Source organism: Ovis canadensis, chromosome 1 (genome assembly GCF_042477335.2).
Source record: "Ovis canadensis isolate MfBH-ARS-UI-01 breed Bighorn chromosome 1, ARS-UI_OviCan_v2, whole genome shotgun sequence".
In the NCBI taxonomy this organism is placed as follows: domain Eukaryota; kingdom Metazoa; phylum Chordata; class Mammalia; order Artiodactyla; family Bovidae; genus Ovis; species Ovis canadensis.
In genome coordinates, this window is record NC_091245.1 from 106903321 (window position 1) to 106925631 (window position 22311).

The window sequence follows — 22311 nt, forward strand, 5'->3', positions numbered from 1 at the left end:
AAGTCGTGAATTGGAGAGCTGGGCATAGGGGAGTTTGTGGAAGTTAGAGTGTAATGCAATCTTTTCTTCTCCCCTTATCCCATAGCTTCGGCATTTCTTTTGTCACCCTTTTTATGCCTGGGTCTTTCCCAGTAAGAGAGGATGGCACTGCAACCTGAGGGCTTGAGGACGGACTTTTAAGAAGAACTTCCCAAAAGAGTTTGATAGGAATGGGTGGGTGTTCTTTTTTGGAGTGCCTTGGAAACCAAAAATCTGAGCTAGTTTGTGAGGTAACGTCCTGCTTGGAGGCAGGGGGATGGGGGAACGGAGGAGATGACCTCATAGACCAGGCACTGTGAGGCTGTGAGGGCTGAGCTGCGAAGCCCAGTTCCCTAAATTGATTCTTGGAAAGAGTAAACTTGCACACCAAGGGGAGGGTGGGAGACAGGAGGATGTCAGGAGGGCGTGGGAGCTGGCTTACTGTGGGTCTCTTGCTCTTTGCCCAGCGGAAGATCCAGGGAAGGAAACCATGACAGAGAAACACTGGAAGGCCCCAGAATTGGGGATGAGATGCCCCCTGGATCAAAGATTAAACAAAGTTAGCAACAAACCTTTTTTGGGGGATTAAATGCTCCCACCTCTGAGCAAGAGTGAGAGAGGAAGAATTGGAGAGATGAGACCTTCGGCTGTTCCCTGCTCTTGCCCACTCTCCTACCCCAGGAAGCCAGGCTGGGGGACCTGGGAGCCGTGGGGGGGCCTCCCGCTCTGTGGACAGGCGACTGTTTTGCACATCAGAAATCGCAGACAGTTGTGTAGGTCTGACCGTGTGCCAGGCATTTTTGTCACCAGCTGCTCGAAGCCTTCCTGTCCCCACCAAAATGAGATTCCCCCTAGACACCCATTCCTGAATTTTCCCTGCTTCCACTTTCCTCCCCACTAAGCTAATTAAAGCAGGAGGTTAATGATCAAAGAAGCCTTGGGGATTTGGCCAGGGAGGAAAACAAAGAACAGAAACAAGTGTAAGTGAGCGGGGAGGGGGCAGCTGCTGAATGCAAAGAGGTAGACTAAAGAGGGGGTAGAGGAAGGGGCAGTCCCTGCTGGACCCCCTCTCACTGATCCAGCAAGGACTAATCAGCCCCCCGGGGTGTATTCATGTGCCATGGGTCCACCCTCAGGCTCCCATTGACTCCAAATATCCAAGGCAAGAGAGGCACTTGGCACCTGGAGGGCAGGCTGTGTGTGAACGCACTTAGGTCTGGGGCATGGGTGTACACAGAGGTGTGTGCCTCCAAATTGTGTGGGGGTACATTCACCTACAGGGGACCTGCCAGAGTGCAGCAGAGGGGGTGGGGCATGCACCTTGAGAGGGGAGGGCTTTTTCACTGTTACTGTTTGGCTGAAGGGCTTGTGAGATCCTAGTTCCCTGACCAGGGCTCAAACCTGTGCCCTTGACACTGAAAACTCAAGTCCTAAACCACTGGACTGCCAGGGGGTTCCCTATTCTGAAGTCTTTAAATAACTTATTTGATGAGTCCTTTGAAATGGCAACCCACTCCAGTATTCTTGCCTGGAGAAGTCCATGGACAGAGAAGCCTGGCACTACAGTCCATGGGGTTGCGGAGATTTGGACGCTACTGAGCAACTAACACCTCCACTTTCTTTCTTTTCTCACTTCCGGAAGTGGGTGGCCTCCTTTATTCAGGGGACTCCCCTCATCCGCTGACATGTTGGCCAAGCTGTTTCTGTCCAGCAGCTCCCATTCTCCTCTCCCTCTGCCTACCCAGTCTATTTATTATATTATTATTTTTAGGTTGGGTGGGGGCTGCACTGGATCTGCATTGCTGCTCATGGGCTCTCTCTAGCTGTGATAAGTGGGGGCCCCTCTTCGTTGCAGCGCCCAAGCTTCTTACTGCAGTGACTTCTCATGTTGGGGACTGCCAGCGGGTTCGGTAGTTGCAGCACGCAGGCTCGGTATTTGTAGTCCTAGAGCAGGAGCTCAGAAGTTGTGGCGCATGGCCATGGTTGCTCGCTGGTTGTGGAATCTTCCCAGACCAGGGGTCAAACCCGTTTGCCCTGCATTGGCAGGTGGCTTCTTACCCACTGCGCCACCAGGGAAGCCCCTGCCTACTCAATTTAGAATTACGACCATGAGGGCCGAAGGCCTTACTTCAACAATTTTGCTTGGAAATCGACAGCTATGCCCACCCCTCCCCATCCTGCACTCTGCCTATGACCAGACAGGTGGGTAGGTGGCATATGTCCCCTTCAGGACCTTGGAGGATAGGACTGTGTGTCTCACCTTTGTCATTGTGTCCCACCCTGGTCCCCCAGTGTCCAGTACACAGCTCTACTCAGAGCAGAAACTCTGTAAGGGTGTGGTGAGTGAAATTGCACATTCCAAGCATCACGGTGTAAGAGGAAGGAGGTGGCCTCTGGAGCCAAGAGCGCTGCTTGTTCTGCTTCTTGGTTATTTATTTGTTGGGTTTTGGCTGCACTGGGTCTTCGTTGCTGCACGCGGGCTTTCTCTAGTTGCAGTGAGTGGGGGCCACTCTACTTCCCGTTTGCGGGCTTCTCACTGCACTGGCTTCTCTTGCTGGGGAGCACAGGCTCTGGGTGCACAGACTTCAGCAACTCCAGCATCAGGCTCCGTAGTTGTGGCTCGAGGGCTTTAGAGTGCGGGCTCAGTAGTTGCGGCACATGGGCTTAGTTGCTCCAAGGCATGTGGAGTCTTTACGGACCAGAGGTCGAACCCATGTCCCCTGCATTGGCAGGTGAATTCTTATCCACTGCATCACCAGGGAAGTCCCTGTTATGCTTCTTGAACAGTCAATTACTGCTGCGCTTCGATTTCCTCATCTTTCAAATGGAAATAATAAGCCGAGTTCCTAGCACAGTGTCTGGCTCATTTTAGATGTTCAATCAATGCTAGTTTGGGGGCCCTGGTTGTTCTCTGCTGGCAATTGACTTTAGCTAGACTGTGGTCTTCATTAATTAATTTTAATGCATTCATTCAGCAAACTACTTCCTATTGAGTTCTTAGGATGTGCCAGGCACTGGAGGAGATCCTGACCCACTGTGAGTCACCTGAAGTCAGTTCTGGATCTAGACTTGCAGCAATAAGATCATCCCAAACAAACAAACAGAGAGATCCAAACATAATTCCCGTTGAGCCCTGGAATGCAAGCCAACTCTATATATGTCTCTCTCACACACACACGGCCTCAGGCCTGTGGAACAGAGGCCCCTGTGGAGTTGTTGAGTTGGTGCTACGAGCATGTGTGTCTGTGTGCAAGTTGTATATGTGTGGGTGGGGATGTGTACCCACATGTCTGGCTGCAAGGCAGGAAAGGTGACCTAGTTGAGAGTGGGGTGGCCCAGAACTCCAGTGGAGGCTGGAGGACAGGGGTGGGATGGATGGTCCGGACTGTGCTTATCTCTGTGCGTCTATGTCCCTTTTCTAGCAAAACTGGGCACCTGTTATTGCTGTCCAGGCATCAAGGGATGGAGCACAGACCTGATGCCACTCCTCCCTTGTCGTTTTCTCAGAGCCCCTGGGGAGGGAGGCAGACACAGGAGGCTACACCAAGGCTGCCCTTCTAAGCTGGCTGGTCCTTACAGAGGTTATCTCACCTGTGTATCCCTGCTGCTCTTGAGAAGCCACCTCTATCGGTCCTACTGAACCTCCTCTACTAAACTTTATGGGGTTTTTGTTTTCTTTTCTTAATATTCCTCCCTTATGGGAAGTCTGCCTTGTGATCTAACATCATCCTTCCTGCTGAGAGTGCAGCCAGTATTCCCTCTGTTGGGTGTATTGCTCAAATACACCCAACTCATTCATTTGCATCAGGGAGAATGTATTGGGTAAAATTCTGTTGTAGGACACACAAAAGAAATGGCAGGCTTGCTCTCTGCCCACAGAAAGACACAGAAACTAGCCTATCTGACCCACAGAACATGGCCAAACAGGAATAAATGTGAGGGCAAAACAGCCTTTGGGACTTGGAGGCCTGCAGAGTTTGGAAGGAGAGAGGAGGCCACTCGGTCCTCCGCTGTGGACCCAGTCTCCAAGGGCTTTGCCGCCCAGCCTGAGGTTTGGACTTGGACAGACAAACTCCTCTCTGTTCCTCCTCCAGTACCACTCCGGAACTCCCCCCAGCAGGTCGCCTGCCCTCTCTGATTTCCCCAGGGAGAGCAGCTCAGAGGGGCTAGGGCAGAGCTAGGGTCCCCCAGGACAGCTGGCGGATAGAGCCCCACTGGGATTCAGAGTCGGACCCAGGCGTCCCAGAGGCGGGTGATACCGGAGCTGTGACAGTTGGTCCCCAGATTCCTCACCCGGTGGCGCCAGCTCTGGTTTCTCAGGCTGAGGAGGGGGAGGGGCACCTGGTGCCAGGCAGGGCTGGGTGTTCTCTTGGGGCAGGGAAGAGGAGGCAGGAAACATGTTCTTGGTAGATTGTTGGGGAAGAATTTTCTCCAGTGCCCTCTCTGTGCCAGGCACTGGGCTGGATACTAGCAGGTTGGTACTGAAGCATAAGATAGCGTCTGGCACAGGTGAATGAATGGATATAAAAGACATATTCACTGTTTAGAATGTCATAGGTGGACTAGAAACTGAATGAATGAGTGAGTGAGTGAGTAAATGAATGAATAGATTTAGCAGTTGTCTCATGGCCTTATTTTACAGAGAGCAAGAAAACCACGGCCGAGAGAACCCAGGTCCTGTGACTTGCGCCTTCTATTTCATCATGCTTCCTTTTTCAGGAAAGGGAAGAGGAAGTTTGAGAGGGGTGGGAAGGGACTTTCTATTTCCCGAGTTTTCTTATTGCTAGGCTCTTTACATTTACAGACTTGATCTCATTTCTTGATCTCATTTAATCCTCTTCACATCCCTGTGAGACTGGAATTGCCATCTCTGCTTAGCATCAGGGACCTAAGGGTCGGAGAGATTAGGTAACTTGCTCAGGTCACACAGCTGGTAAATGGACACCCCAGTGTTCAAAGCCAGATTTGTCTGACCCCAAAGTCTAAGAACCCAGAGGTAAACAGTGATACCTGGTGAGTAGTCTGGAGGCCGAGGAGAGTGATCACTGACCAGAAGAGGCTTCCTGCATGAAGTGGATCTGGAGTCCCTGAGGATGAGAGAGGTTCATTCAAAGCGAAAGGACTGGAGGGATGGCTGAAGACTGATGCTAGAGGTACTAAGGAAGCTTGCAAGTTGGACTAGTGGCCAGCTTGCCTGGATTCTGAGCAGCAGGGGACAGGGGGAGGAAAAGCGTCTTTGAACTTTGGCCACGAGGTGGCGCTGCAGACCAGCTACCGGGAGCAGCTCCCGGGTGGGCTTGGACACCAAGGCCCAGAGGTTTCTTCCTGCCCAAGCTAGGGCTCTGCGCCCAATCCTGCCTCCTCAAGTGTCATCTCCAGCTTCCACTTTGCCCTTTTCTGGCAGGGCATCTAACATACGGGAGATAAGGTTACCAGTCTGATGAAAAAGCCAAGTGGCCACGACCTGGACATCCACATGGTCTGACCAGCTCCCCAGGTCATCCTGAGCCCTCTCCACTGCTCAGGACTGGTTCATGTCCGGTTGACCTTCTGAGTCCCTGGAAGACACTATTTGGGGCCAGGCTAACCAGACATTTGAGTACCACCGACTTGGATCCAGAGGGGAATAATAATAAAACTGATAAGGAGATATAAGTTTTCATCCAATAAATACATATTGAACATTTGTTGTATCAGGCACTGTTCCAGGTGCCTGGAGATATCACTGAACCAGACAGACAAGGTCCTCACTCTCATGGAGCTGATATTCTGTGGGAGAGGGGAGATAGAGAATAAGCAAGTAAATCATGTAATTTCTGGTAGTGGTAATCACTGTGAGGAAGAACAAAGCAGGATATCGGGGTAGAAAGGTGAGGCGGCTGATTTAGAAAGGATGATCATGCTGTGAGAATTTAACTGGGCACGTATCCCTTTGCTTCCTCTCCTCTCCATGTCCGTGTACCTCTTCCTCTGTCCCACATTCTCCCCACCTTCTCCCAGCAGTCCCCCCAGGGAAAACAGGTGCTGGCTTGGAATCAGGAGTCCTGAGTTTTTAGTCTTGGCTCTGTGACAACAGTCCAAACCTGCTCCCCCGTCCCCTGCTTCTGGTAAATGACATCACCCTCCACCTGGTGGCTCAAGCCATCTATGAGTCCTGTCTTTTCCCTAATTCCTCCCATCTAACCCATCAACAAGTTCTGTCAACTGCGCCCCAAAACGTTTCCCAAATCCATCAACTGCCACTGCTACCCTCCTGACCCAAGCCATCATCCTTTCCTGTCTGCAGTAATCTCTTACTGGTCTCTCTTCTCCACTCTTGTCTCCCTGCCCCTTCAATCCATGCTCCACAAGGTGGCCAGAGCAATCGTTTAAAAAAAAAAAAAAATCTGATCATGAGACTCTTCTTCTTAAAGCCCTTTATTAGCTCCCTATTGTCATTAGATCCAAGACCAAACTCCTCGGCGTGGTTTGTGCTGTGCTCAGTCGTGTCCAGCTGTCTGCATCCTCATCAGCTGGAGCCCACTAGGCCCCTCTGTCCTTGGGATTCTCCAGGCAGGAATACTGGGGTGGGTGGCCATTTCTTTCTGCAGGGGATCTTCCCAACCCAGGGATTGAACCAGTATCTCTTGTTCCATGGCATGTGGAATCTTACCGAATTGGGGATTGGACTCGTGTCTCCTGGATTGGCAGGCAGACTTACCCTAGAACTGAGCCAGCAGGGAAGCCCTCAGGTGGCTTACTTAAACCATCCCCCCCCTTTTTTTTTTTTGGCTATGCAGCACGTGGGATCTTAGTTTTCTGATCAGGGATTGAACCTGTACCCCTTGCATTGGAAACACTGAGATTTAACCTCTGGACCACTGGTTTAGCCGCTAGTTCTCTCCCTAGTGTGTTTTAGAACGTCCTTCACGTTCCTCCCTCTGCCCAGCAGTAGAGCTGCTCCTGCCCTTCCTCCCTCCACCCCAGCCACATGGGCCCTTTTTCAGGCTTTCAGCACATCTTGTTCTTCCTGTCATCCAGCTTTGGCCTGGGCTGTCCCAGGCCAGTGTCCCTCACACTTCACCTGGCTCATGCTGGTTCATCTTGCGGGACTCAAATTACATGTTATTTTCACTGGGAAATCTCCCCTGGTCATTTTTGGGGATGTCTTACCACTGATCACACTATATTGTAACTGTCCATTTGCAGTTCTGTCTCCCCAGTACCTGGGAGCCACTTGAAGACAGTGATGGGCTCTAATCCACTCTTGTATTCCCGCACCTGTGCCTGGCACACAGTAAGTGCTTAATGTTTGTTGCTTAGAAGCGGTGCATGCTCTTCCATCCTTTCCTCTTGAACGGCCTCTGGCCCCCACACCCCACCAAATATTCATCTTCTCCCTCTGTTTTTCCATCATACCTCCCACCCTCCACACCCAACTGCATCTCTCCCCTGCCCTCCCCACCCCCTACCCTGGCCCTCACAGACATTCCTTATTGGATCCCTTAGGGGGTGATGCTTCAGATACACCCTCACTGGATTCCTCCTCTCCCCAGTGCCTAGTCTAGAACTCATATCCAGCAGGAACTCAATACTGGTGCTAATTCGCTGGTGTGACTTCTGACTGATGGCTCCGAAGGGGTCTAAGCAGTGTACCCCTCCTCTCGGTTGCTGCTGGTAAAAGGAGTCTTGGACCTGGGGTCCTTGAGAGTACGAAGAGGTGCCCACAGGTCACGTGCCCCTGCCAGGCCCTCCCCCCTGCTACACCTTTGCAGATGCTGTTCTCTCTGCCTCCAGCCCTCTCGCCCCCATCGTCTTATCTGTCTCCCACTCATCCTTCAGAGCTTCGCTCAGGAGTCTTGTCCTCCGAGAGGCCTTCCTGGCCATGCTGATGGACGCTGGTGTCCTGAGTCTGCCGTGGCTCTGGCACCCATCCCTTTTGTGGTTATCAGCCCTCAGTGCCACAGCTGGGGTACATGTTCTGTACGCTAGTCCAGACTTCAGGTGCCCCCAGGACAAGGGACCTGTCTCCCCAAAGTCTAGCAGGTGGGGCACTCCATAAAAATTTGTTAAGCAAATGATAAATGAGCAAGCGGAAGAAAATTACTGTATGATACTGAAAAAGTCACTCCTCATCCTTGGGCCTCAGTTTCCTCTTCTGTAAAGTGGGGGCAGGAGAGGTAGAACAGAGATGTACTTGCACACGTTTAATAACAGGGGTAGGGTGAGGGGAAGCCCTGGTTTGTGGTGGTTGTCAATTTCCAGGGTGTAAATTCTCTCACCATGGCTGATTTCAGTGTGAGCAAGGTCTGTTACCAACAGGTATAAGCCACCTCCCACTCAGGACTACAGGTGGGGTGGCTTGGGCTAAAAGGCTTTCCAGGCACTTTCTTGTTTTAACATCCTTGCATAAGCCGCCCCTCCACCACCCCACCGCCCTCCAGAGCCTGAGGGCCAGGCTGCTCCCCAGTTGTGTCCAGTTTGGGACTTGGCTAGTTGTACCCAGGTTGCCAGTTATATCTTCGGCTAAGTCATTTCAGTCGGGTCTCTTTTGCAACCCCATGGACTGTAGCCCACCAGGCTCCTCTGTCCATGTAAGAATACAGGAGTGGGTTGCCATTTCCTCCTCCAGGGGATCTCCCCGACCCAGGGATCGAACCCATGTCTCATATCTCCTGCACTGGCAGCTAGGTTCTTTACTAGTAGCGCCGTGTGGGAAGCCAGTTATACCCTTATTGCCACCCTTATTACCAGTTTTCTTGAGGTACTTCCTTGGCCTGCCTGGTGGTAACTCTGCATGCCTCTCCCAGACAGCCTTCCCAGGCTGCTCCAAGCCTGTTGGTTGGCCCAAGCCCTGAGGTCAGACCTGTGCAGAGGTGCCTGCCCTGCTCTCCAGGCCTTCTGGCCTCACCTTCCCACACTAACCGGCTCCCTCAGAGCGGGGGCTGAGTCCAGTCTCCGTTTTCAGCCTTGCTCAGCCACTGGCCTCTGACCCTGCTGGTCCCCTCTTCCTTCTCCAAATGCGTTTTTTCCTGACCTTTCTCCTGCTTGCCTGGCGCTCTTTTTCAGCCTCCTTTGCTCATCTCTCCTCCTCTGTCCCCAGGGCCAGTGGCTCCTAGGCCTGTAGTTTCCTCCACCTGACACGTACTTTGTCCGGCCTTTCTGCCCAGCTATTCAAGCAGGAGCCCATAGTGTGGCTGTCCTCCACACCTGGGCTACAGGCAGGCAGGTGGCACTACCCACGAGCCCTATGCAAATTACTTCATGTCTCTGAACTTGTTTTCCTCATCAATAAAGTGAAGAGAATGGTAGCAGTTGCCTCATGGGTTTGACGTGTGATTAGTGGGAAGAGGCATGTAAAGTACTGACGTAGCGTCTAGTGGACAGAAAGTGCTTCATGAATGTTGGTGATTGTTACTCAGGACTTAACTCAGTCACCCCTGGTTAGGGGCCTGGTTCTCTGTCCCTGCCTTCCAGAGCTGCTGCTTTTGGAGCACTCGTGCCATTTTAATTGCTTGTTCCACGAGGAAAAGAGCTCTTTGGGGCACACAGATCTGTGAATATCTGTGAATGAGGGAAGGAACGGATGATGTGGATGACTGCTCTGACAAGACACAGAACCAGGGCCTTCTGCCACTCAGGACTAGCCCGGGCACGCCCACCTATAGGGAGAAGGTGGGGCTGGTCCCCCGGGGCCAGCAGGTGGCGCCAGCGCCCGTCAGTCTCTGCCCGTGGCCACCTCCCTTGCCCTTGCTGGTTTCACAATCCCGCGCTAAAGGAGTTTGAACTGGGCCGCTGACGTAGGAGGTGGCGGGGGAGCCAGAGCCGGGGCTGACGCTCACTCATCTCTCCTGGGCAGACATTTTTCTAGGGGGTGCCCAGCCTAACCTGGCAGAGAAGGGAGCAGAGGCCACTGGGGAAAGGGGCCCTGCTTGAGGGGCTGTGGGCGCAAACCATGAAGCAGGGACGAGGTTGATAGTATCTTGGGCACAGGAATGTGAAGCGATTCAATCAGTGAGTCAAAAGCAGAGATCTAGGAACCAGAGAGAGTGTGGGGGACAATGTGGTGAAATCAATCAGTCAGAGAGGAAGGGGAGGCCTGGTTTCTATGACAATCGTAGTGTTTGTGGCAAGCTGGGGACTCCTGAGTCCCCAGGGTGGTGAGGAGTGACTCACCACAGGAAAGGAAAGCTGCAGAGGGCCTGGGTGCTAGGCACCGGATGCCTTGCGGCTCCTGCTTGGTATTCAGCACACGCTCCCCTGACCACAGCTCCTGGACCTGTGCTCTTTCAGATGCTTCGAGGGGAACTGAGCCCTGACAAGGGGCAGGGCCCTTGCTCCTCACTGGATATGCTCATCTTTTAGATGCTTGTTGCTCACAACGGCCCCTGGAATTAGTGTCAGCCCATCTTACAGAAGAGGAAACTAGAGGAAACTGTCAGGCTGGCCAAAGGTGACTCTAGTGACTCCAGGGTGACTGAAGTAGGACATGAGTGACTGAGTGAAGACTGGAATCCAGTCTAGTCTGACTCTAACCATCCTCGTGAAGATCCAGAAAGCAGATCAGGCGCATGCAAGTTACAGTGTGGCTAAGACCCAGGAGGAGACAGGAGGGGACTCCCTCCACCTCCCCCAGCCTCCCTGCTTGCCCTGCCCTCTGTGAATCCGTCCCTGATTGAGAGGGGGTTTGGCAAAGTGTACAGCCTGATGTGAGCCAGAAACTGCATCTAGCCTGCCTCTCACCATCTTCCAAGTCCAAAGAAGCAGGCCCTAATTCTGGCCATCCAATATCCCCCACAGCTTTCCATGTATCCTTGTCTTTGGGGTAGTTGTGTGTGTGTGTGTGTGTGTGTGTGTGTGTGTGTGTGTGTGTGTGTGAGAGAGAGAGAGAGAGAGAGGGTGAGAAAGGTCGTCATGTTTGCCCCCTTACTCCCTGCTCCCAGCCCCTGCTAGAGCCGGGCAATTCCCAGCATCCTCTGGCGGCTATCAGGACAGTTCATTCTTTTTTATGTTTCCAATGTATTGTTATATTTATGTTTTGTTTTTCAATCTTTCGGCCATGCTGCATGGCATGTGGGATCTTAGTTCCTCAACCAGGGATGGAACCCACGCCCCCTGTATTGGCAGCATGGAATCTTAACCACTGGACCACCAGAGAAGTCCCAGCACAGTTTCATTCTTGTCTAGCCATGGGGCCCCCAGAATTTCAGTATGAAAGGGAGTATTCCTGTCCCATCCCGGGGCCCTGATGACATGCAAGAAGGAGCTCTAGCTCTTCACTATCTCTTCCCTTGAAGCAGAAGGGACGGAGGTGAAAATGCCTTGGAAATCTTCTGGCCCAGTCCACCTGTTTTGCAGATGAGAAAACCGAGGCCCATAGAAGGAAGCAATTTCTCCAAGGTCACAGAATGAATTAGTATAGAAGAGAAAACTATATCCCCTGTTCTGTGATCTCAGAAAGAACCTCTTTGAATTTGATGCTGGGTCTTGGAATTGGAGTCAGGCCGAGGAACAGTGGGAGGACAGCAGATTCAATGGAGAAACCTCACATAGTATAGCTTTGTTATTGTTAAGTCACTAAGTTGTGTCCAATTCTTTTGAGACCCCATGGACTGTAGCCCGCCAGGCTCCTCTTGTCTATGGGATTTCCCAGGCAAGAATACTGGAGTGGGTTGCCATTCTCTTCTTCAGGGGATCTTCCTGACCCAGGGATCGAACCTGTGTCTCCTGCATTGGCAGGAGGATTGGATTCTTCACCACTGAGCCACAGGGGAAGCCCATAGTATAGCACTTACCCTCTCTGCACTGCAGTGATGATATGGACTGCCCTGCCTCCAGGGTTTCAGGATGGTGAATGGGATGATCCTTATGAATTATGGGGTGACATGAATGTTGTCAGACTGTCAAGGAAGGCAAGTCATGCGTGGTGGGACTGGAGACAGAGCTGCCCGGGAGTGCAGAGATGGGGGATAAGCCCTTGATCCTTACGAGAGCAAGGAAGCCAAATGAACTTTTGACACGCTCACTACAAGCAGCAATTCTCTTCCCTGGGGGTGGGGAGAGGTGGGCAGCAGGTTCCTGCAGACCCCAGGGGTGCCCAGAGGCTGTAGGAAGCTAAGCACTAATTAGCTCTAGCTCCCTAATTTGACTTAATTGACTGCTTGTGATCAGCAATTAGGAGGCTCCATCAATTAGCACAGGGTAGGTGCCGGCTCAGCTGGGGCTGGTCAGGGCTCCTCTCCAGGAGGCCAGGGAGGCAGGCAGGTGGAAGGGTGGTCCCACGGGGAAGCTGCCTCACTGCCCAGCCCCGCATCACCCCTCCCTTTCCCCCTCCGTGAGGGAGGGGCTCCCATCTGGACTGTGGCTTCTCTGCTCTCAGTTTACCCACTCTCACCAGCTTTCTGACCTTTCTGTCTAGAGGAGGTGGCGCCTGGCTGGGCCTGGCTCTGCCACTGGCCCCTTTGCAACTCTGGGGTTAAGAGTGTGCGCTTCCAAGCCAGGTCTCTGGGATCTGAATCCCAGCTCCGCCACTGATTGGTTGTGTGACCCTGGACCCACTGGACTTTGTTTCCTCACTCGTAAAATGGAGCCGATAATAACAGTCCTTCCCATAAAGGGTGACGGTGAGGATCAGGTGAATAATCCCCCTGCTCTATTTAGAACAGAGCCAGGCACCATCAGCGCTCAGTGTTAGCTGTCATTGTGATCCCTGCTCCAAACCTCAGCTTCTCCATCTGGTAAATGAAAGACTAAAGTAGTGTTTACCGAAAAATGCCAGGGTTCCACCCTAGACAGGAGAAGGCAATGGCACCCCACTCCAGTACTCGTGCCTGGAAAATCCCATGGGCGGAGGAGCCTGGTGGGCTGCAGTCTGTGGGGTCGTGAAGAGTTCGGACATGACTGAACGACTTCCCTTTCACTTTTCACTTTCCTACATTGGAGAAGGAAATGGCAACCCACTCCAGTGTTCTTGCCTGGAGAGTCCCGGGGACGGGGGAGCCTGGTGGGCTGCCGTCTATGGGGTTGCAGAGTCAGACACGACTGAAGCGACTTAGCAGCAGCAGCAGCAGCCACTCTAGATGAATTATTGAATCAAAATATCTAAGACTCTGGGGGCTGGCAGTTTTGAAAGCTCCCTCTCCCAAGCGATTTACTATTATTAGTTTTTGGCTATGCTGGGTCTTTGCTGTGGCACGTGGGCTTTCTCTAGCTGTGGCGAGAGCGGGCTTCTCCTGTTTCGGAGCACGGGCTCTAGAACGCTTGGGCTTAGTGGTTGCAGCACTCAGGCTTAGTTGCAGGATCTTAGTTCCCTGACCAGGGATTGAACCCATGTACCCTGGGTTGCAAGGCAGGTTCTTAACCACTGAACCACAGAGGCAGTGTCCCCACCCCTCACCCCCGCCAAGTGATTCTGTTGCACAGTGAGGGTTGACACCACTGGGTTTCCTCCAGCCATGACTCCTGAAAACTCTCAAGTAAATCCTTCTCTACCCTCACCCCCGTTCTGGACAGCAGCTCCCTGTCTGTGCCACACGGGAGCCTCCGCAAGGCCCGGAGGTGCTGCCACTGAACGGGAGCCCACTACCACCTGTGCGGCCAGAAGCAGGTCTCTCCTCACTCACTTGGACCAAGTCCTCTTCTATAAAGTGAGAATAATGCCCTTGCCCTGCTCACCTTTCAGGGCTGCTCAGAGATAATGTTTCACTAGCGATGGGACCTGCTTCACAGGTAGGCAGTCACATTGTTCATTCCTTCAGTAAACATTTATTGAGGGCCTAGCATATAACCCATCTCTTTTACACACAGTGACGACAGAGGTATGAACTCCTGGAGAGACTGGTACTGAGCCATCAGAAAAGTCAGGTTCTTGGGCCAATCTCTTTTTTTAGCTCCTGCCTGGTATCGAATGAGCCAATGAATGGAAAGAACCTAGATCAGGCCCTGTCACATAGCAAGCACTCAGTAAACAGTAGCTGTTGTTACTACTGGTATTGAGACTCGGCTGTGGGCTGGGTGTGCAGAGAGGCCTGGCTGCAGGACATATGCAGGGAGGCGGCGAGAGGCACGTGGGAGGCAGGCGGGGCTAGAATTAGGTGGTGAAGAGTAGGGTGAATGGACAAAGTAGAGGGAGAAATAGAGCTTTGGGAGTACCCATTCAGGAGGGAGATATGTTGAGATGTTCGGCTCACATGTGAAGAGAAACTTCCCTGTCCCTATGTACCATGCTGGGTGTCTCAGAATAAAGGGAAGAGACAGACCCACCAGTTCAGTTGGTAAAGAGTCCACCTGCAATGCAGGAGACCTGGGTTCAATTCCTGGGTTGGGAAGATACCCTGGACCCACTCCAGTATTCTTGCCTGGAGAATCCCATGGACAGAGGAGCCTGGCAGGCTACTGTCTGTGGGGTCTCTAGAATTGGAAATGACTTAGCGACTAAACCACCAGCACCAGACCCACCCAGCCTCTACCCTCAAGCAGTTCCCCTGATGTAGAAAGAGAGGTGAACACTGTCCATTTCATGTGACAAGGGATGTTGGGGGCCTAGCGGGACACCTGACCCCAACTTAGGGACACTCTTGGCTGAGCCTGGAGAATGAGGAGGAGTTGGTCAGAGGGCAAAGCGTGTGCCACGCCCCAGAAGTTCAGCTCAGAATAAACGAGAGAGATCAGGATTGCTGGAAGCTAGATACAGTCAGCAAAAACAAGACCAGGAGCTGACGGTGGCTCAGACCATAAACTCCTTATTGCCAAATTCAGACTTAAATTGTAGAAAGTAGGGAAAACCACTAGACCATTCAGGTATGACCTAAATCAAATCCCTTATGATTATACAGTGGAAGTGAGAAATAGATTTAAGGGACTGGATCTGATAGAGTGCCTGATGAACTATGGACTGAGGTTTGTGACATTGTACAGGAGATAGGGATCAAGACCATCTCCATGGAAAAGAAATGCAAAAAAGCAAAATGGCTGTCTGGGGAGGCCTTACAAATAGCTGTGAAAAGAAGAGAAGCGGAAAGCAAAGGAGAAAAGGAAAGATATAAGCATCTGAATGCAAGTTCCAAAGAATAGCAAGAAGAGATAAGAAAGCCTTCCTCAGCGATCACTGCAAAGAAATAGAGGAAAACAATACAATGGGAAAGACTAGAGATCTCTTCAAGAAAATTAGAGATACCAAGGGAACACTTCATGCAAATATGGGCTCGATAAAGGACAGAAATGGTATGGACCTAACAGAAGCAGAAGATATTAAGAAGAGGCGGCAAGAATACACAGAAGAACTATACAAAAAAGATCTTCACAACCAAGATAATCATGACGGTGTGATCACTCACTTAGAGCCAGATATCCTGGAATGTGAAGTCAAGTGGGCCTTAGAAAGCATCACTACGAACAAAGCTAGTGGAGGTGATGGAATTCCAGTTGAGCTATTTCAAATCCTGAAAGACGATGCTGTGAAAGTGCTGCACTCAATATGCCAGCAAATTTGGAAAACTCAGCAGTGGCCATGGGACTGGAAAAGGTCAGTTTTCATTCTAGTCCCAAAGAAAGGCAATGCCAAAGAATGCTCAAACTACCGCACAATTGCACTCATCTCACACACTAGTAAAGTAATGCTCCAAATTCTCCAAGCTAGGCTTCAGCAATATGTGAACCGTGAACTTCCAGATGTTCAAGCTGGTTTTCGAAAAGGCAGAGGAACCAGAGATCAAATTGCCAACATCCGCTGGATCATGGAAAAAGCAAGAGAGTTCCAGAAAAACATCTATTTCTGCTTTATTGACTATGCCAAAGCCTTTGACTGTGTGGATCACAATAAACTGTGGGAAATTCTGAAAGAGATGGGAATACCAGACCACCTGACCTGCCTCTTGAGAAATCTGTATGCAGGTCAGGAAGCAACAGTTAGAACTGGACATGGAACAACAGACTGGTTCCAAATAGGAAAAGGAGTACGTCAAGGCTGTATATTGTCACCCTGCTTATTTAACTTCTATACAGAGTACATCATGAGAAATGCTGGGCTGGAAGAAGCACAAGCTGGAATCAAGATTGCCAGGAGAAATATCAATAACCTCAGATATGCAAATGACACCACCTTTACGGCAGAAAGTGAAGAGGAACTAAAAAGCCTCTTGATGAAAGTGAAAGTGGAGAGTGAAAAAGTTGTCTTAAAGCTCAACATTCAGAAAACGAGATCATGGCATCTGGTCCCATCACTTCATGGGAAATAGGTGGGGAAACAGTGGAAACAGTGTCAGACTTTATTTTTGGGGGCTCCAAAATCACTGCAGATGGTGACTGCAGCCATGACATTAAAAGGCGCTTACTCCTTGGAAGAAAAGTTATGACCAACCTAGACAGCATATTGAAAAGCAGAGACATTGCTTTGCCAACAAAGGTCCGTCTAGTCAAGGCTATGGTTTTTCCTGTGGTCATGTATGGATGTGAGAGTTGGACTGTGAAGAAGGCTGAGCACCGAAGAATTGATGCTTTTGAACTGTGGTGTTGGAGAAGACTCTTGAGAGTCCCTTGGACTGCAAGGAGATCCAACCAGTCCATTCTAAAGGAGATCAGCCCTGCGATTTCTTTGGAGGGAATGATGCTGAAGCTAAAACTCCAGTACTTTGGCCACCTCATGCGAAGAGTTGACTCATTGGAAAAGACTCTGATGCTGGGAGGGACTGGGGGCAGGAGGAGAAGGGGACAACAGAGGATGAGATGGCTGGATGGCATCACTGACCCGATGGATATGAGTCTGAGTGAACTCCGGGAGTTGGTGATGGACAGGGAGGCCTGGCATGCTGCGATCCATGGGGTCGCAAAGAGTCCGACACGACTGAGCGACTGAACGGAACTGAGATGAGAGTGAGGCAAGTGGCGAGGCTGAAGATAATGAGCAGAGCCTGGGTCAAGGAGGGCTTTACACTCCAGCTCAAGGAATTTGGACTTTATCCTGAATAAAGTCAGGGAGTCTGAAGTCTTGTAGAAACACACCAAGGTTTACATTCTGGAAAGATGGCTGTGGTTTAGGGAGGAGAAAGGATCAGAACAGAAGCAAAGGTGGGAGCAGGAAGACTGGCCGGAGGCTCCTGCAGCTCCTCAGGTGAGGCCTGAAGGTGCGGCATCAGAACCTCGGAGCTGGGGAACCCCGTGGCGGTCCGGTGGTGAGGACTCCCTGCTCTCACTGCTGAGGGCCCGGCTTGGGGGAACTAAAATCCCACAAGCCGCGTGTCATGGCCAAAAAAACAAAACAGAAAGAACCACAGGAGCTGGATGCGGTGGGCAGAATGGAGAGAGATTCTGGATCCAGAGGACTTTGCGGGGGTTGCTCACCAAGGGAGACAGAAAGGGTGAGGCTGAGGAGGAGGCACAGGGCGGGGCTGGGCTGGTGGTGGGGAGGCCTGAGGAGCTCCATGTGGGACATCCAAGGAGGGATGGCAAGTGTGGGAGCTCAGCAGTCACCCCTGCCCTGGGAATCTTGCACGGCCTCTCCCGAGAGCCGTCTGGAGTGGAAGGGCCCCTCACCTTTGGCCCGGGCTGGGCTTCCCTTTCCCTGGCCTCTTCTGGATAGGCTGGGACTTCCTGGCCCAGGGACACCCTGGGGGCCAGGCCTGCGGGATCCTCCCCAGCCCAAAGGGGGAGAGCCCAGCTCCGGGGAGGCAGTTTTGGGGAGGCAGCGGTGGAGGCGATGAGTTCAGGGAGCTCCGCCACCACTCCCACCTCCTTGGGCCTCTGGCCTCAGCTGTGGCCTCGGGAATGGATTCTGAGGAGGAGGCCAGAAGGCCGCTGTCTGGGCCTGGGCTACACAGGGGCACTCTGCAGCAGCTTTGGCTGTGGCCGTGTGAATGGGCTCACTTCCCTCACGTGAGCATCTCAGTGTTTGGAAGCTGAATTCTCCGTGTCTGAGGTGTTCCCTTGCGGCTAGACTGCCGCACACTGGTCTGCCCCAGCCCAGGACACATCTCCATCTCTAGACGGTTCCTGCGGTGGTGCCTCTCTGCCTCCTTCAGCCCGCCCTTTGCCCTCCCTCACTAAGTATGGTTTCTGTGAGAATGTGACTTGAATTAACTCTTGGGAGAAAAAAAAATCACAGAAATCAGGAAAGGGGGGCCATGGGGAGGGGCCAGTGAGTAATGTTTCCATGTGTACTTTTCAAACTTTCCAACGGGAGTCTGGAAAGCAACACTCTTTCCATTGCCAGCTTGGACCTGGTCCGCCAAGGGTCCCTCTGTCTGTTTCTACAGGGCTGTGCCCCGGCCCACCCCTCAGGTCTGCCTTGTTTCCTGGGGTCCCAACCCCCGCTCCCTCTCGGAGGCTCACGCTGTGTGAGCTCTGGGCTCCAGGAAGTACCCCCTGGGGAGGCGCCTTGGTCTCTTCTCTGGTGTCACTCCATAGTGAAGGCCCTCCATCTACCTCCATTTCAGGGTGGACCCATGGGGCCTGCAGTCACTCTGGCCGACCCTTCGACCCTCAAGAACCTCCATCAGCGCCAGGGAGCCTGGGCCCGGAACTGCCTCTCTGCCCCAGCAGCACCCTCTTGGTGCCCTTCCCTCCCCTTCCTGTGCCCCAATTTCCAGAGGGTCTGAACACACTGACCCCCAAAGAGAAGCCCTGCAGAGCAGAGACCTCACCCTGAGAAGGTGGGTAAAAAGAAGAGAGCCCCTGTTACGTGTCAGGCCATGAGCCGGGCCCATGGCATGTCTTCTGTCCTGGGGAGGGGTGTCAGGACGTCTCTTCTGCATAAGGAAATCGGGGCTCAGCCAGGGCAATGGATGGGAACTTCGAGGAGGGTTGGGAGGTCATCTCAACCCCTTCTTGCAGGCTGTGAGCCCTCCCACCCTTCCCCAGAGCTCCCATCTGCTCCCCTGAGGGTCCTGGGCTAGAGGTCCTCCCCTGTCCCTTCCCAGCTTCTGACTAATTCTTTCTGGCGGCAGTTGTATGCCCAGCCCCCCATTGTGCCCATGCCAGCGACAGCCCACATCACATGGGCCACATCTGGCTCCATTTGAGCACACCCTCGCCTCCTCTGCCCTCCCCCTCTGCCCAGGGGCCAGGACAGGAGGGACTCCTGAGAATCCCTCTTCTCTGGGTCTAGCAGCCCCCAGTTGCCTGCCCTTGCACAGCCTCTAATGGAGTCACTTCTTCCCCGCCTTTCCGCCTCCACATCCTCTCTTGCAGCCTGCACCCCCTGGACATCTTGACTCCATCCTTCAGCATCCTTTCCCTCACTGTATCCTGACTGCTTGGACCATCCTCCTCTCCAGCCTCCACTGAACAACAGATTGGGAAGGGGAATTTCACAAGGTTTGAGCGGCAGAGATGTCCTAGGGTAGGTGGAAGGCCTGGCAGCCCCGGGATGAACTTGCCCCTAGCCCAGCCCTCTGTCCTCTTACCAGCTTGGGGTTTGGTGGGGGCGGGGGGTTGGGCATTGGTAGGGGTGATTCCAGGATAAGTGTGCATGAAGGGATGTGGCCACGCCTGTGTGGTGGGGGTGGAGGGCTGAGGAGAACAGTGTGGCTCACCCTCTCTTTTGTGAGGATGGGAGGAGCCTGGAAAGCCCTCTAGCTACTGGCTTTCCTCCTCCTTCCTCCTTACTTAGCAACTGTTGCCCGGTAAATATTTGCCCCACCAGGATCTGGGGCTGGAGTGCTGGCGTCAGCTTGGGCAGCTGCCCCTCTCCTCAATTCCTGGGCTCCCCCTCTGCCCAGCTTGCCACTCCTCCTGGTGCCCCCTGGCCTGGGCTCTAGATCTGATCCCCTTGCCCCTTGCCTCAAAGCTCAGTTCTTCGTCTCTCATGGTAGACTTCTTCCCTAACCTCCTTCCTTTACTTGTATCTCTCCCTCATCCCCACTTACCCTCTGTGCTCACCTCTCTCTGGTCCATCCATCATCTGTAGGCCACTAAGGTGAGGGCACCCCCCCCCCCGCCCCAAACCGAGCCAGACAAGTCCCCTTCCCTTACCCCACTATACCCACTGAGAGTCCAGCCTGGCTAAAGCTTCAGGTGCTCACTGAGCCCCAGGACCTTAACTGTCTGCTGCAACAGGAAGTGTGCCCCCACCCCTAAACCCTAGCTGAGCTCCCTGAAGCTCCAGGCAGAGGGAAGAGAGGGGATATGGGATGTTTTGATGGACACCTCGACCATCCTCCATTCCCAGGCCAGGAAGCTCCACTTTGGGAAGCCAGGACCATTTTCACCTCCTCTGGGGATGAGATTGAGGGAATCCTGGCCAAGAGGAAACAGATGCCCCCTCCGCCCCTCCCTGGGCAGCCTGGGAGCACAGCCTCAGCCCATGCATCCTGTCTCTCCCAACCAGCCCCTGCTGCCCCACCCTGCTCCAGTGGTTTCCCCATTACCTGTTACTCTGATGAAGAGCCCCTCAAGGGTCAAGGGCCAAAGTGAGGTGGGCTCTCAGGGTGCCCTGTAAGCTTTGGATTTACTGGACAAAGAGGGCAAATGGGGTGCTACTCTGGGGCAGGCCTGTGGGCGGCATAAGGATGGTGGGACAGGGCAATCCGGGGAGTTCAACCAAGGAGGGTCTAGAAATGAGAGGTTGGTCTGTGTGGTGCCCTAACTCCTCCCTAGAAGTTCTGGCTTCTAGGCAATGAATGATGAAGCATTGGCCCAACACAGTCCCTCCCCCACCCATGGCGCCTCTCTCCAGGAGCTCTTGATCTTGGCAGAGACGCTGCCGAGCCACCTGCCCCACCTGGCAGCCCAACCACTTCTCCAGAAAGAACCCTTTGCTCGGTCCACCCTCCAGGAAATCTGCAGATTAACACCATCTTCCTTTCAAGAATTCACCTTCCCAGTGGATCCCCCTAGTGTGAGTGCCTGGTGGGAGAGGGGGGTAGCCTTCCAAGTGACCCAGGAGCTCAAGGGCTGGAGGGACTGGGGCCTCTGGTGGGTTTCTAGTGAAGGTGATGAAGGAGAAGCTCAGGGACCCTCAGCTGCACAGGCGTTTCCAAGACCCTCAGAGGAGTCTGCCCATGTTTCCACATGGTCATATATCTGTGTAAAATCTGTAAAAGATATTCTTATACTTTAAAAAGAGACTCCCCACAAAACTCGGATGAACGTGTAGGGAGACCAGTTGTCGGGTTTGCCAGGACCTGTCCTGGTTTGAGCACCACCACTCCCTTGTCTTAGGACACTCCCCAGTGCTTTGCAAACAGGACAGGCGGCTACTCCAGTTTCAGGGCCCCACTGTTTGGTCAGCGGAGGGGGACAGGGGATCCTCTTCTGCCTCACCTTCTGGAAATGTATGGGTGTAAAAGGCTCGGGGACCCTGCTCTTCCAGTCCCAGCCCTGGAGTTGTGGAGCTTCTGTTTGTTTCCTTGACAACAGGGAGAGGAAACCCCCATTTAGGAGACCTGGGAGGCCCCAGCAACCACACACACATACAGAGACACACAGACTTACAGGCAGCCGCCCACACGCAGGGGCCTGCGTCAGCAGGAGCCGTCAGCACTGCCCGCCTCCGGGCGGGAAGGAGGGAGGAACCACCCAGCCAGAGCCCCAGCCAGCCTACCAGCCCCAGCCGAGCAGCCCGGGGCCAGCCGGTCCACATGGCTCCACCCACATCTTCGGTGCCCCGCCCCTACCCACGCCCACCCTCCCCCACCCTCACCTGGTGGGAGGGGCCAAATCTGGGGGATGGCGAGCAGAGAGGGAGCTGTCACTGCGGAATTCCTCTCTGGCCCTAGTCTGGTGTGTATTCTGGTGTGTCCTGTGACAGTTCGGGAAACTAGAGGCTCTCAGGTGGGCGGCTGTCTTGGCCCATTGGGTGGGGAAGGGGGTTTGAAATGTTGGGCTGGAGCTCCCAGGCAGATCCTCGGATTTTGCTGTTGGATTTGTCTCCTCAGGGTTTGAGCTGAAGAGGTGGGATGTTAGTTGACCTGGAGGCGGACACCTGGGGTTTGAGGCCTCCTTTTGTCACTTGTCGGCTGCGTGGCCTTGAGCAAATCAGTTAACCCGCCCAAGCCTCAATCTCCTCATCTGTATGATGGGGATAAATGGTGTTTGTGCGTCCCTAAGAGCTTTGAGACTGTTATGGTAGTAATCTTAATTGTCAAAGGGCCACACCTGGGAGACCTGCTCAGCCAGGTGTGAGGTGTAAAGGACTGGCTCTCTGCCCATTGTCCAGCGGCCCTTTCTGACTAGGCTGTTTCCCTGAAGGAATAGACGTGGACCCTGGCTCAGCAGCCAGCACCCCCACATCAAGGGGATATTAATGCCCTCCCTTGAGGTGCCCTGTGCAGGGTGTTATGTCTCCTGTGGTAGCATATGATGGGGTCAGAGCACTATTTC

The 22311-nt window shown here is 53.1% G+C and overlaps 1 protein-coding gene and 1 long non-coding RNA gene across 4 annotated transcripts in view; one reads left to right on the plus strand and one right to left on the minus strand.

Moving 5' to 3' along the window:
• Positions 1-22311, plus strand: part of LMNA (lamin A/C) — a 48067-nt gene that overhangs the window by 936 nt on the left and 24820 nt on the right. The window contains exons 3-4 of one of the 3 annotated variants that reach the window (XM_069544402.1): positions 18426-18641; positions 19180-19330. The exons of 1 other annotated variant lie outside the window; for it this stretch is intronic. The gene's annotated coding sequence lies outside the window, so the exon portion shown is untranslated. Of the gene's footprint in view, positions 1-18425; positions 18642-19179; positions 19331-21647; positions 21712-22311 lie in introns of those variants that run through there. One more of the 3 variants, XM_069544404.1, reaches the window with a different exon arrangement.
• On the minus strand, positions 4701-21515 carry LOC138415883 (uncharacterized). Its single transcript, XR_011247435.1, has 3 exons — positions 21424-21515; positions 5029-5105; positions 4701-4906 (listed from the first exon to the last, which is right to left on the minus strand). It is a non-coding gene; the product is annotated as an uncharacterized lncRNA (long non-coding RNA).